This window comes from Psammomys obesus, unplaced genomic scaffold (assembly GCF_907164565.1).
Source record: "Psammomys obesus unplaced genomic scaffold, mPsaObe1.curated_primary_1811, whole genome shotgun sequence".
NCBI lineage: Eukaryota > Metazoa > Chordata > Mammalia > Rodentia > Muridae > Psammomys > Psammomys obesus.
This window is the reverse complement of record NW_026594428.1, coordinates 15,872,913-15,884,968: the sequence shown is the minus strand read 5'-3', so window position 1 is coordinate 15,884,968 and position 12,056 is coordinate 15,872,913.

Genomic DNA, 12,056 nt, shown 5'->3' with positions numbered 1-12,056 from the left:
TTCATAATACTGTCCTCTATCTTATAGAACATTCAGTTAAACATTTAGAGTCACTCTTCATGGTGTGAGGATCAACAGATTCATATTTCAGTGAAGTTAATGAACTAATTTTCAAAAGGTTAGATGTATTAGAGAAGAAAAAGATGGGGAAATGGAAAATAGAGAAGAGGGTTACTATGCAATTCATATGTCAAAACAGTAAAAGTTTAGCTTTTTTAAAAAAATTTACTTTGATTTCTTCCTTTCTAGTTTGTATTTCCTTGATCTCTTTTAGTTTTCTTATTGTGCTAGCTAGGATTTCAAGTACTATGTTGAAGCGATAGAGAGAGAGTGGGCAGCCTTGCCTTGTCCCGGATTTCAGTGGGATTGATTTAAGTTTCTCTCCATTGAGTTTGATGTTGGCTATAGGCTTGCTGTATATTGCCTTTACTATGTTTAGGTATGTGCCTATCACTGATCTCTCCAAGACTTTAAACATGAATGGGTGTTGGACTTTATCAAATGCTTTTCAGCATCTAAGGATGTGATCATGTGTGTGGGTTTCTTTTATGTTTGTTTGTCTGTCTGTTTGCTTTTTTTTTTTTCTTTTTGTTTGTTTATATGGTGGATTACATTGATGGATTTCCATATGTTGAACCACTCCTGCATGCATGGGACTCAGCCTACTTGGTCATAATGGATGATATCTTCTATGTGTTCTTGGATTTGGTTTGCAAGTATTTTATTGAGTATTTTGTGACAATGTTTATAAGAGAGATGGGCCTGAAGTTCTCTTTTTTGGCCAGGTCTTTGTGTGGTTGAGGTATCAGGGTGAATGTAGTTTCATAGATTGAGTTTGTTAATATTACATATGTTTCTATTTTGTGGAATGGTTTAAAGAATATTGGTATTAGCTCTTCTGTGAAGGTTTGGTAGAATTGTGCGCTGAAACCATGTGGTACTGGATTTTTTTTTTTTTTTTTTTTTTTTTTTTTGGTGGGAGACTTTTGATGATGGCTTCTATTATCTTAGGGGATATAGGAATATTTAACTTATTTAACTCAACTTGATTCAGCTTTGGTAAATGCAGTCTATCAAGAAAATTGTCTATTTCTTTTAGATTTTCAAATTTGTGACATATAGATTTTTGAAATAAGACCTAATGCTTATAGAGGACCAGGAAACACAGGGGAAAACCATGAATTCCTGCATATTTCTGTTGACACCTGTACAATCACCAAAAATGTAGAACTTAATAAAATGTGAATTCATCTTTAGGGAGGAATATAATGTCATATATTTTCCATCTTGGGGATCTATTCATTCCTTTTTCAAAAACATTCTCCTAGTTTTTTTATTTAAAATGTGACAGATACTTCACATTTATTACTTTTTCTTGTTTTCCTGAAACAAGATATAAAGAGAAAAATCCCTGAACAGATGTATTAAGATTACCAAAGTCATTTCGCTCCCGATGTTTCATGCTTAAAGCTACTTTTTGGAGAACACATTGGTGGAATGAACTTCTTGTTATAGAATGTACATTTAAGAGCATAAAGACAGTTGGAAAAGGAATGTAACACAGGCAGCTCTCAAAAACATCAGTGTCATTGATCATTCAAAGATAAGCAAAAGGTAGAAGGTACCCAAATGGAAACCCAAAGGCAGTATTTACAACATGGTTCTTATTCTGCTTTTAAGAATTATGTTTACATTTATAGTTGTGAGGCTAGCCTTCAATGACTGAACCATCTCTCCAACCCAGAAAATTAGGAATAGTGCTACCTCAAGATCCAGCTATACCACTCCTAGGCATATAATATGCTCAAGGACATTTGCTCAACCAGTTTCGTAGCAGCTTTATTCATAATACCCAAAATTTGGAAACAACCTAGATGTCCCTCAACATAGGAATGGATACAGAAATTGTTGTATATTCACACAATGGAATAATACTCAGCTATTAAAAACAAGGAAATCATGAAATTTACAAGCAAGTGTCAGGAACTAGAAAAGATCATCTTGAGTAAGGTAACCCAGAAGCAGAAAGATACACACTGTATATACTCACTCATAAGTGTGTATTAGACATAAAATATAGGATAAACATACTAAAATCTATAGTCCTAAAGAAGCTAAACAACAAGGAAGACCCTAGGAAAGACGTTCAATCCTCATTCAGAAGGACAAATATGATAGATACCAGATGCAGGAGAAGACAGGGAACAGGACAGGAGCCTGCCACAGAGGGCCTCTGAAGGACTCTACTGATCGAGGTATTGAAGAAGATGCTGAGACTCATAGCCAGACTTTGGTCAGAGTGCATAAAATCATGAAATTTAATGAAAGAAGGGGGAAATAGAAAGACCTGGAGGGTACAGAAGCTCCAAAAGGAGACGAACAGAGCCAAAAAACAAAACAAAAACCTGGGCTCTGGGGGCCCTGTAGATATGTTCAAGTGGGTTCCCTAGTAATGGGTACAGGGACTGACTGTGATGTGAACTCAGTGCCTGGCTTTCTGATCACCTTCCCCTGGTTGGGGTGGCAGACTTGCCAGTCCACAAAGGAAGACAGTGTAACCAGTCCTGATGAGACCTGATAAGCTAGGGTCAGACAGAAGGGGAGGAGGACCTCTCCTATAAGTGAACTAGGGAAGGGACATAGGGGGAAAAGAGGGAAGGAGGATGGGATTGGGAAGAGACAAGGGAGGGGGTCATAGCTGGGATACAAAGTGACTACTTTGTAATAAATAATAAATTAAAAAATAAAATAATAATTTAAATTAATTTTAATAATTTATTTATTTACATCCTGATTGTAGCTCCTTCCCTCATCTCCTCCTGCTTCTAACTTCTCTCCCTCTTCCCCCTATTCCCCTCCTCTAGTCCTTAGAAAAGGGGAGACTTCCTCCTCTACCATGTTACCCAGCCTATCATATCTCATTAAGACTGCCTGTATCCTCTTCCTCTGTGGCCTGACAAGCTTCCCCCATATCCTGGCCAGGGGGAAAGTGATCAAAGAGATGGCAACAGTGTCTGTGTCAGAGACAGCAGCTGTTCCCCTTACTAGGAAACCCACATGAAGACTGAGCTGCTTTGGGGCAGTATCTGAGCAGTGGGTCTAGGCCCTCTCCATGCATGGTCCTTGGGTGGTGCATCAATTTCTGCAGGCTCCCCTGGTCCCAGATTTATTGGCTCTGTTGGTCTTCAGATTTATGGAGCTCTGTCTCCTCCAGGACATTCTATTCACCTACTCTTTCCTAAGACTCTCCGCATTCTGCCCAAAGTTTATCTGAGTCTTAGCATCTGTGTGGATCCCCTGCTGGCGAAGTCTTTTACAGGACATCTATGTGCTCCCATTGTGTTCCCTCTCTTCAACCACTTCCAGTGTCTATTATATTTGCCCTTCAGAATGATAATTAAGCAACCTCCCTAGGCTCCCCCTTGTTATTTACCTTGTTTACATTTGTGGATTGTGGTATGGTTATCCTATATTATATGGCTAATATCTGCTTATAAGTGAGTATATACCATTTGTATCTTTCTGGTTCTGTGTTACCTCATTCAGGATGATCTTTACTAGTCCTATCCATTTGCCTGCAAATTTCATGCTTTCCTTGTTTTTAACAGCTGAGTAGTATTCCATTGTGTAAATGCATCATGATTTCTGTATCTATTCTTCAGTTGAGGGACATCTAGGTTGTTTCCAAATTCTGGCAATTATGAATAAAGCTTCTATGAACAACTCATTGCCAAAGGAGACCACCTCCTGAACAGTACACCAACAGCACAGGCTCTAAGATCAACAATTAATAAACAGAAGCTCATGAAACTTAAAAGCTTCTGTAAAGCAAAAGACACTGTCAACAGAATGAAATGGCAGTCTACAAACTGGGAAAAGATCCTCACCAACCCTACATCCAGCAGAGGGCTAATATCCAGAAAATATAATGAACTCAAGATAATGAACACCAACAAACCAAATAACCCAATTAAAAATGGGGTAGAGAGCTAAACAGAATTCTCAAAACAGAAATATTGATTGGCAGAGAAACACTTTAAAAATGTTCAATGTCCTTAGTCATAAGGGGACTGCAAACCAAAACCATCTTAAATCCATCAGAATAACTAAGATCAAAACCTCAAATGACAGCACATACTGGCTGGCAAGGATGTAGAGAAAGGGAAAGATTCCTCCATTGCTGGTGGGAGCAGAAACTTGTACAACCACTTTTGAAACCAGTCTGGTGCTTTCTTAGACAATGGGGAATAGCTCTTCCTCAAGGTCCAGCTATACCACTCCTGGGCATATACCCAAAAGATGCTCCACCATACAACAAAGTTTAGCAACTTAAAGTATATGGAATTATCAGCAGATTTTTAAAAGTCCATTTTCTGTACATATAAGGATATCTGCTGCCTGCAGGAGGAGGGCACATTGAGACAGTCTCACTCTGTTGCTCACCCTCGTCTAGAAATAGTATTATGTAGCCAAAACTTGCCTCAAATTCACAGAAATCCTCCTGTCTTTGACGTTCCTAATGTTGGCATTGTAAGCTTGTGCCACAATATCAGAATATACTTAGTTTCTACATAAATTTAAAAGGAACAAAGAATAATAAACAGTCATGAGAGAAGACAGTCATACAAAGATTCTGAGCTTAATCTCATTGTGTGGAAAGATTACAATTTTCCCAAAGCAGAAAGTTAGGTGGGAGACAGTCCCTGTTCTTATTACAACGGAACCCTTATTACAATGAACTGCCGTGGACTACGTCTGTGCAGGGGTCTTAGGTTATCTTCATGCATGGTCCTTGGTTGGAATATCTGCTCTTTAATTACCTCCCCCTGAGGGGAAGCAGCATTATCAGGCCACAGAAGAAGACAATGCAGCCACTCCTGATGAGATCTAATTGACTAGGATCAGAAGGAAGGAAAAGAAGACCTCCCCCTATCAGTGGAATTGGGGAAGGGCATGTATGCAGAGGGTGGAGGAAGGGAGGGATTGGGACTTGAAGAGAGAGGAAACCACAGGGGGGATACAAAGTGAATAAAGTGTAATTAATAAAGAATTTTTAAAAAAAGAAAATTAGGTGGATCCAAAAGGTTTCACTAGCCAATGAAATGTAACATGTGAAAAACTTGTGTCATATGCGTACTGTATAGAAACTGAGTTGTGTTTGTGACATTGACTATTTTTGGATTATTAAGGAATTTTATATGGAAATATTAAAGTCAAAAATATGGTGAACAAATTTTAATGCTTATATTCTTTAACATTTTATATACTGCAAGTGTCCAAAGCCTTTGACATTTTGTTGTTAAAACAATAACAGTGAACCATTATATTATATGAACCAGTCATTAAGGTAGAACTGCTCTTCCTAAGATGAGCAAGCCTTAGGAAATTTCTGAGTTACATTTTACACACAGATTCCATGGTATGAATATCAAATTAAATAGAACAAAAACAAGTGGCTACTCAAAACAAAATTTGTGGTCCAACATAATGAACAAAAGTCAACAAGCCAGAAAATGTGTCTACAAATAATTCATTAAGCTTACTCAGAAATTTTAAATTGTCTTTGCATTTTTGTTAATCACTGCTGTTATACAAATGACCAATGCAACCTACATATTTTGCAATGATTTCTTCTTATTATAGCATTTGGGGTAAAGGGTTTGGGGTAAAGTATAAAAGCATTTGAATATGAGTGTTAAGAACTTTCACTTAGTGATTAAAGTTTCCTTGAGACAAATGTAATAACTACAACTAGCTTTCATAACAACATTTAAGAAGTCTAAATATTAATGAAAAAATTATCACAGGGAGAGTGAAATTTAGCAGAATTAACAATATATTTTCAAAGTAACATGATACATACATTATCTTTCCACAAAACAAAACAAAAAACTCATGACAAAGATTTTATTGTTGTAGGATATTTGATCATACTGTGAATGCTGAGGTTGTGTTGTTTACTGGAAAAACCTGTTTCTGGCTGTGGTGAGGCTCAGCCATAGCACACACCTTTCATCTAAGAGCTTTTTGCTTTACTAATGTAAACAGGATTAAATAGTGTTAAATAGATCAAGAGGCAGAGCAAACAACCAGTTGACAGGAAGTGAACATAGGAAAAACAAACAGAGAGTAAGAGGAAGTCAAATAGACAGACAGAGAGTTGCACAGGAAGTAAAAGGAAGGAACATTCTTTTTGTTGTTGTTGTTTTTGAAATGGCATGAGAAGAGCTTGCCTTTTTTTCTTATAGGATATCAACTAAGGTAAAGGTCAGCTGGGTTCTTTCCCTGCCTCTCTGGTAGTAGACTTTCACCACAGCAATTGGCTCCCATGTCTTTAAGGTAAAATGGAACATTTGAGATTTTGTTAAAACAAAATCTTTTGTTTTGTTTTATTTTAGTTCTTGGTTTCATATGGTCCAGTCACTCTTCTTTGTCAGTAGTCTTTAGAACCTGCCATAGTGTATAGCATCACCGTGTGTGAGTACACTTCAGCAAAATGGTGTACTTAATAGTGCCCCAAAAGCTTAGGGATTGCAAAGGTCCAGAGATTAAGCTCATGCCCAGGATGAACTAATTTTCTTCCATTAGGGCCTTGTTCCTAAAAATTCACTGTCTCACAATAGTGCCACAGACTAGGAAAAGATATTTAAACCCATGGCTTTTTAGAGATATTGGAGAATCAAATAATCATCATATAAAATAATACAAATATGTGAGTTCTCAATCATACCGTTGCATAGATTGCTGATTGAGGTGATACAGATGAACATAGTAAGCTGAGGTTCTATCCAAAAACTGCTCAGGTAAAGTCTATTATCCATCTTGAAATGTCCTGGAGCTTTTTTTCTATTAAAATTATCCTACATTTTCTCTTATATTACTAGATATACATCTACCTATTTTCTATCTGTAAATATCAGTAAAGACGCTACATTATATTAACTCTTTGGATAAAATCATGAGTTAAGTTCACTAAAACTATCATATCCACTTTTATGACAAAATGTTTTGCCATAATTTGTTAAATAGTTGCCCTGAAAGTTAGTCAATTGAAGAATAATTTCATTGGCAATAACTGGATGAACCTAAATTGCCAGGTACTTTGATAGATTATATACTTCCTTAATTTATGGTATGGAAAAATAATGTTAAGATCACAATTCATATCAGCCACTTTCAGCTACTTTAATACATTTAAAGAAATGTGTTTCATCATAGCTTTTGTTAACATATAATATCTTTGAATAAATGTTGAACTTTCTAGAAAATTTTTGGAAAACTGTTATTAAATTTAATCTTACCTATTAGAAATTAAAAGCTTCTGTAAAGCAAAGGACACCGTCATCAAAACAAAGCGACTGCCTACAGATTGGAAAAGAACCATCACCAACCCTTTATCTGACAGAGGACTCATATCCAGTATATATAAAGAACTAAAGAAGGTGAAAAGCAGCAAACCAAGTAATCCACTTAAAAAATGGGGAACAGAGCTAAAGAGAGAATTCTCTGTAGAGGAATATCGAATGACAGAGAAGCACTTAAAGAAATGCTCAACCTCATTAGCCATTAGGGAAATGCAAATCAAAACAATCCTGAGATTTCACCTTACACCCATCAGAATGGCCAAGATGAAAAACTCAAGGGACAACACATGCTGGAGAGGTTGTGGAGAAAGAGGAACCTTTCTCCACTGCTGGTGGGAATGTAAACTTGTAAAACCACTATGGAAATCAATCTGGCACTTTCTCAGACAACTAGGAATAGTGCTTCCTCAAGATCCAGCCATACCACTACTAGGCATATACCCAAAAGAGGCTCAAGTACACAAAAAGGACATTTGCTCAACCATGTTTGTAGCAGCTTTATTTGTAATAGCCAGAAGCTGGAAACAGCCCAGATGCCCCTCAACTGAAGAATGGATGCAGAAACTGTAGTACATCTATACAATGGAGTATTACTCAGCAATGAAAAATAAGGAAATCATAAAATTTGCAGGTAAATGGTGGGACCTGGAAAGGATCATCCTGAGTGAGTTGTCCCAGAAGCAAAAAGACACACATGGTATATACTCACTCATATAAACATACAGCATAGAATAAGCCCACTAAAATCTGTACATCTAAACAAACTAAGCAAAAGAGAGGACCCTAACTAAAATGTTCAATCCCCATCCTGAAAGGCAAAGAGGATGGACATTAGAAGAAAAAGAAAACAAGAAACAACCTAGGAACCTGCCACAGAGGGCCTCTGAAAGCCTCTGCCATGCAGACCATTAAAGCAGATGCTGAACCTGATGGCCAACTGATGGGCAGAGTGAATGGAATTTTATGTAAGAAGTGGGAAATAGTAAGAGCTGGAGAGGACAGGAACTCCACAAGGAGAGCAACAGAACAAGAAAATTTGAACACAGGGAACTTCCCAGAGACTCATACTCCAACCAAGGACTATCCGTGGAGAAAACCTAGAACCCTGACAATGCAGCCACTTCTGATGAGAACTGATAGACGAAGATCAGAAAGAAGGAGAGGAGGACCTCCCCTAACAGTGGACTTGAGGAGGGGCATGCATGCAGAAAGGGGGGGAGTGTAGGACTGGGACGGGAGGAGGGAGGGGCTTATGGGGGGATACAAAATGAATAAAGTGTAATTAATAAAAGTTTAAAGAAAAAGAAATTAAAACTCTTCTTGTTTCAAAAATTAGAAATATTTCTTTATTATAAAACCTAGGCCAAGTGTATATTTTTTTCTCCTGGTTGTTTCTGGGTACTCAAACAAGATTCCTGTAGAACTCTACAGAGTGAATTTCCATTTAAATTACATTTAGCTCATAAGTGCTCACAATGCCTGTCTGTACCCAGCTGTCACAACATGTACTGTGGGACTCAGAGCAGAGTGACCACTAGGAATGACATATTTGGAACATGCATATGCCAAAAACAGAACTCATTATTTCTCTGAGATTTATATTTGCATTCTCTTTAGATAGCCCAATGATAATGCAGTTCTTAGAAATACAATAACGGTTAAGTTAAATAACTTAATAATTCTGCTTTCTCTGCTTGAAATAAATTATTCATTCATGCTGAGCAGTGTGCAAACAATAATAAAGTCAAACCCATATTTTTATGACACTCATGACAAACTGCTACTATATTAAAGAAATAAATTACATCTGCATGTCTGTCATGGTTGTTTTTGAGGCATTTCAATCTACTCTGCAATCTACACCAAGCTGTGAGATATTAAGCATATAATTCATCTATCTTCAAGTTGTATTGATTCTGAAACTGTGAAAACTTTAACGATATTCTTCTAGATAATAGTCAGAAGAATCCAGTGGTCTGTCCCAATGGATTATAAATTACATTTTTCATGGCTAATGTACTTTGCATCATCACTTATTCAAGAAGCAGCAATTATGTCATCATGAGGCTCTGGCACAGCATAAAAGGCATGTAAATGTCAGGATTGATGATGATGGCTTGGAGCCAGCTCATTAAAGGTGGTGGTGTGAATAACACAAGTGTGTTATTTTGGAAAGAAGGAAATATGTGTTATCCACCTATTGATGCACCAAAGCAGCATCATAAACAGGTATCTCTAACTGCATCCCATTTAAGTGGTGAAAGGATGGATAGATAATAATCTATGAAATACATTTCATCCAGGAGGAAATGTTGTTCTTGCTATTTATAAAACTGAAAAAGTTACTGCATACACAGAAAAGCACCCATCACAGCACCCATAGTATGCAGATATAATTCACTAATACTTTCTGCTAAGATAAATAGGTCATGGTCATAAAAAAGTCTGTCATAATTTTCTAGAAATATAGAAACCAAAAGGAACAATGGGTATTTGTAAAACACAGAGAGGGTGTATTTGAAATTCTCTGGAGTCTGTGTTTGATGTATTTAAGTCTAAAGTCATTGATAATACATGACAATAAACATATAAATGGCTATATGAAAATACCTGAACTGTTTCCATAATAATGACGATTAAAGGAAAGTTAATAAATATTTTGGCAACAACTTCAAGCTTCAGACTGACTTTCAGTCTCAAAAAAAAAAATAGACACATTATAATTTTACAAATTATTTGACTATGTGAATTATTTCATAGTCTTAGACATCATTGGATCAGGAAATTCCAAAATGACTATATACAACTTGACTACCAGCCATAAAATCCCAACAGATTCTTTGTGTATTAAACACAACTCAGATTATTTGTCAACTATAAAGAATGATTGAAGGGATATCCAACATGGAGGTGATAGTGCACATCATACCTGAGGGGAAGAGGATCTGAAATTCCGAAACTGGTGAGTGGAGGTGCAGCTGAACCCAGAATATGAACATTGAGGCTTCTGGGGAAATAGGGACCTGAGCTGAGACCATTAAGATTCAGGTCAACAGTGGACTTCTCTGCAGACTTCTCCTGGGGACTCAATTCCCAGGCACTTCCCCTTAACAGGCCTCCCTACTCAACCAGAGGCAGCAGCGGAGGCAGTGGAGGCAGCCCACAGTGCACATAGCTCCATGCTCCTAGCACAGAGCACAGTGCTAGCGCTGCTAGCACACAACCCCCTGGTTGAGATTTGAGATAGAGACTACTCAATTCCCAGACATTTGCCCTCAACCTTTGCCTTTTTTGGTGGAGGCGAAGGTTGTAGAGGCAGACCACAGCGCCCACCATAGAGCACAATGCCCTGTCTGCAGTGTCCACAGCTCCTAGCACAGAGCGCAGTGTTGGCAGCTCCAATAGTCCAACTCCATCCATGGCTCCCCAGGGCCTTCCAGCATCTGTTCCAGGGGCCTCCTAGTTATGCCGCAGTGTCTGGACTCCCAGTGGACTGCAACACCAGCTTCCAAGTTCTGCAGCAACATAAGGATTCTTGGGACAGCATTTTTAACACTGAGGTCCCTGCTCTGTGGGTCTACCAGTGAATTCCAGGCAAACAATTCCTGGAGCCCAGACATATCTGAATACCAGAAAAACACTATGACAGGACTTAGAACACTGAGGTACAATTGAAACACCAACCCAAAATCTCAAAACAGTGGACTTATCTTATCTTCTTGAAGAATACACACACCAAAGAAAGACAGACCCCATCTGAAGTACAGAATCCAGGGACAAACAGTGAAGATTATGGATAAGCATTTGGCCAGAGGTCTGCATAAGAACACACACAAGAAAAATCAGGACATCATGGCTCCACTAGCAAGCACAAAATCAATGAATAATTCAAATCATCAGAAACACAGGAAAATGACTTTAAAGCCATGCTTATCCAGTTTTTAGAGGCATATAAAGAGAAAACAAACATATTTCTCAGAGAAATAGCAGCACACATGGAAGCAAATAAAGTGGAAATGAACAAAGTTTAAAAGAAACACAGGGAAATACAGCCAAACAAATAGAGGCACAAGTAGAGGAACAATTAGTGGTATATAGAGAGAAAAGAAACAAAAAAATAAAAGCTATTGTAGAAAGACAGGAATCCACATTCAAAGAGATGAAGGAAATGATGCAAGGCAAGAAAACAGAATGAGAATCAAGAGACAAAACCCTGGAGCTGGAGAACTTAGAGAAAAGATCAAGAACCACAAATGTAAGCATCACGAATAGACTACAAGAGATAGAAGAGAGAATCTCAGGTGCTGAAATACAGTTGATGAAATTGATACTTCTCTAAAAGAAAAAGTAATATTGGAAGAGTCCGAAACACAAAACATCCAACAAATCAAGGATGCCATGAAAAGACAAAAAAAAAAAAAAAAAAAAAAAAAGGACAAAATAATAGGAATAGATAAAAAAGAAGATTCCAGGCTCCAAGGTCTGGAAAATATTTTCAAGAAAATCATAGAAGAAAATTTTCCCAACTTAAAGAAAGAGACGACCATAAACATACAAGAGGCCTACAGAACATCAAATAGACTACACCGGAAAAGAAACTCTTCACATCACATCATAGCAAAAATATTAAACCTACAAAACAATATATATATATATATATATATATATATATATATATATATATATATATAT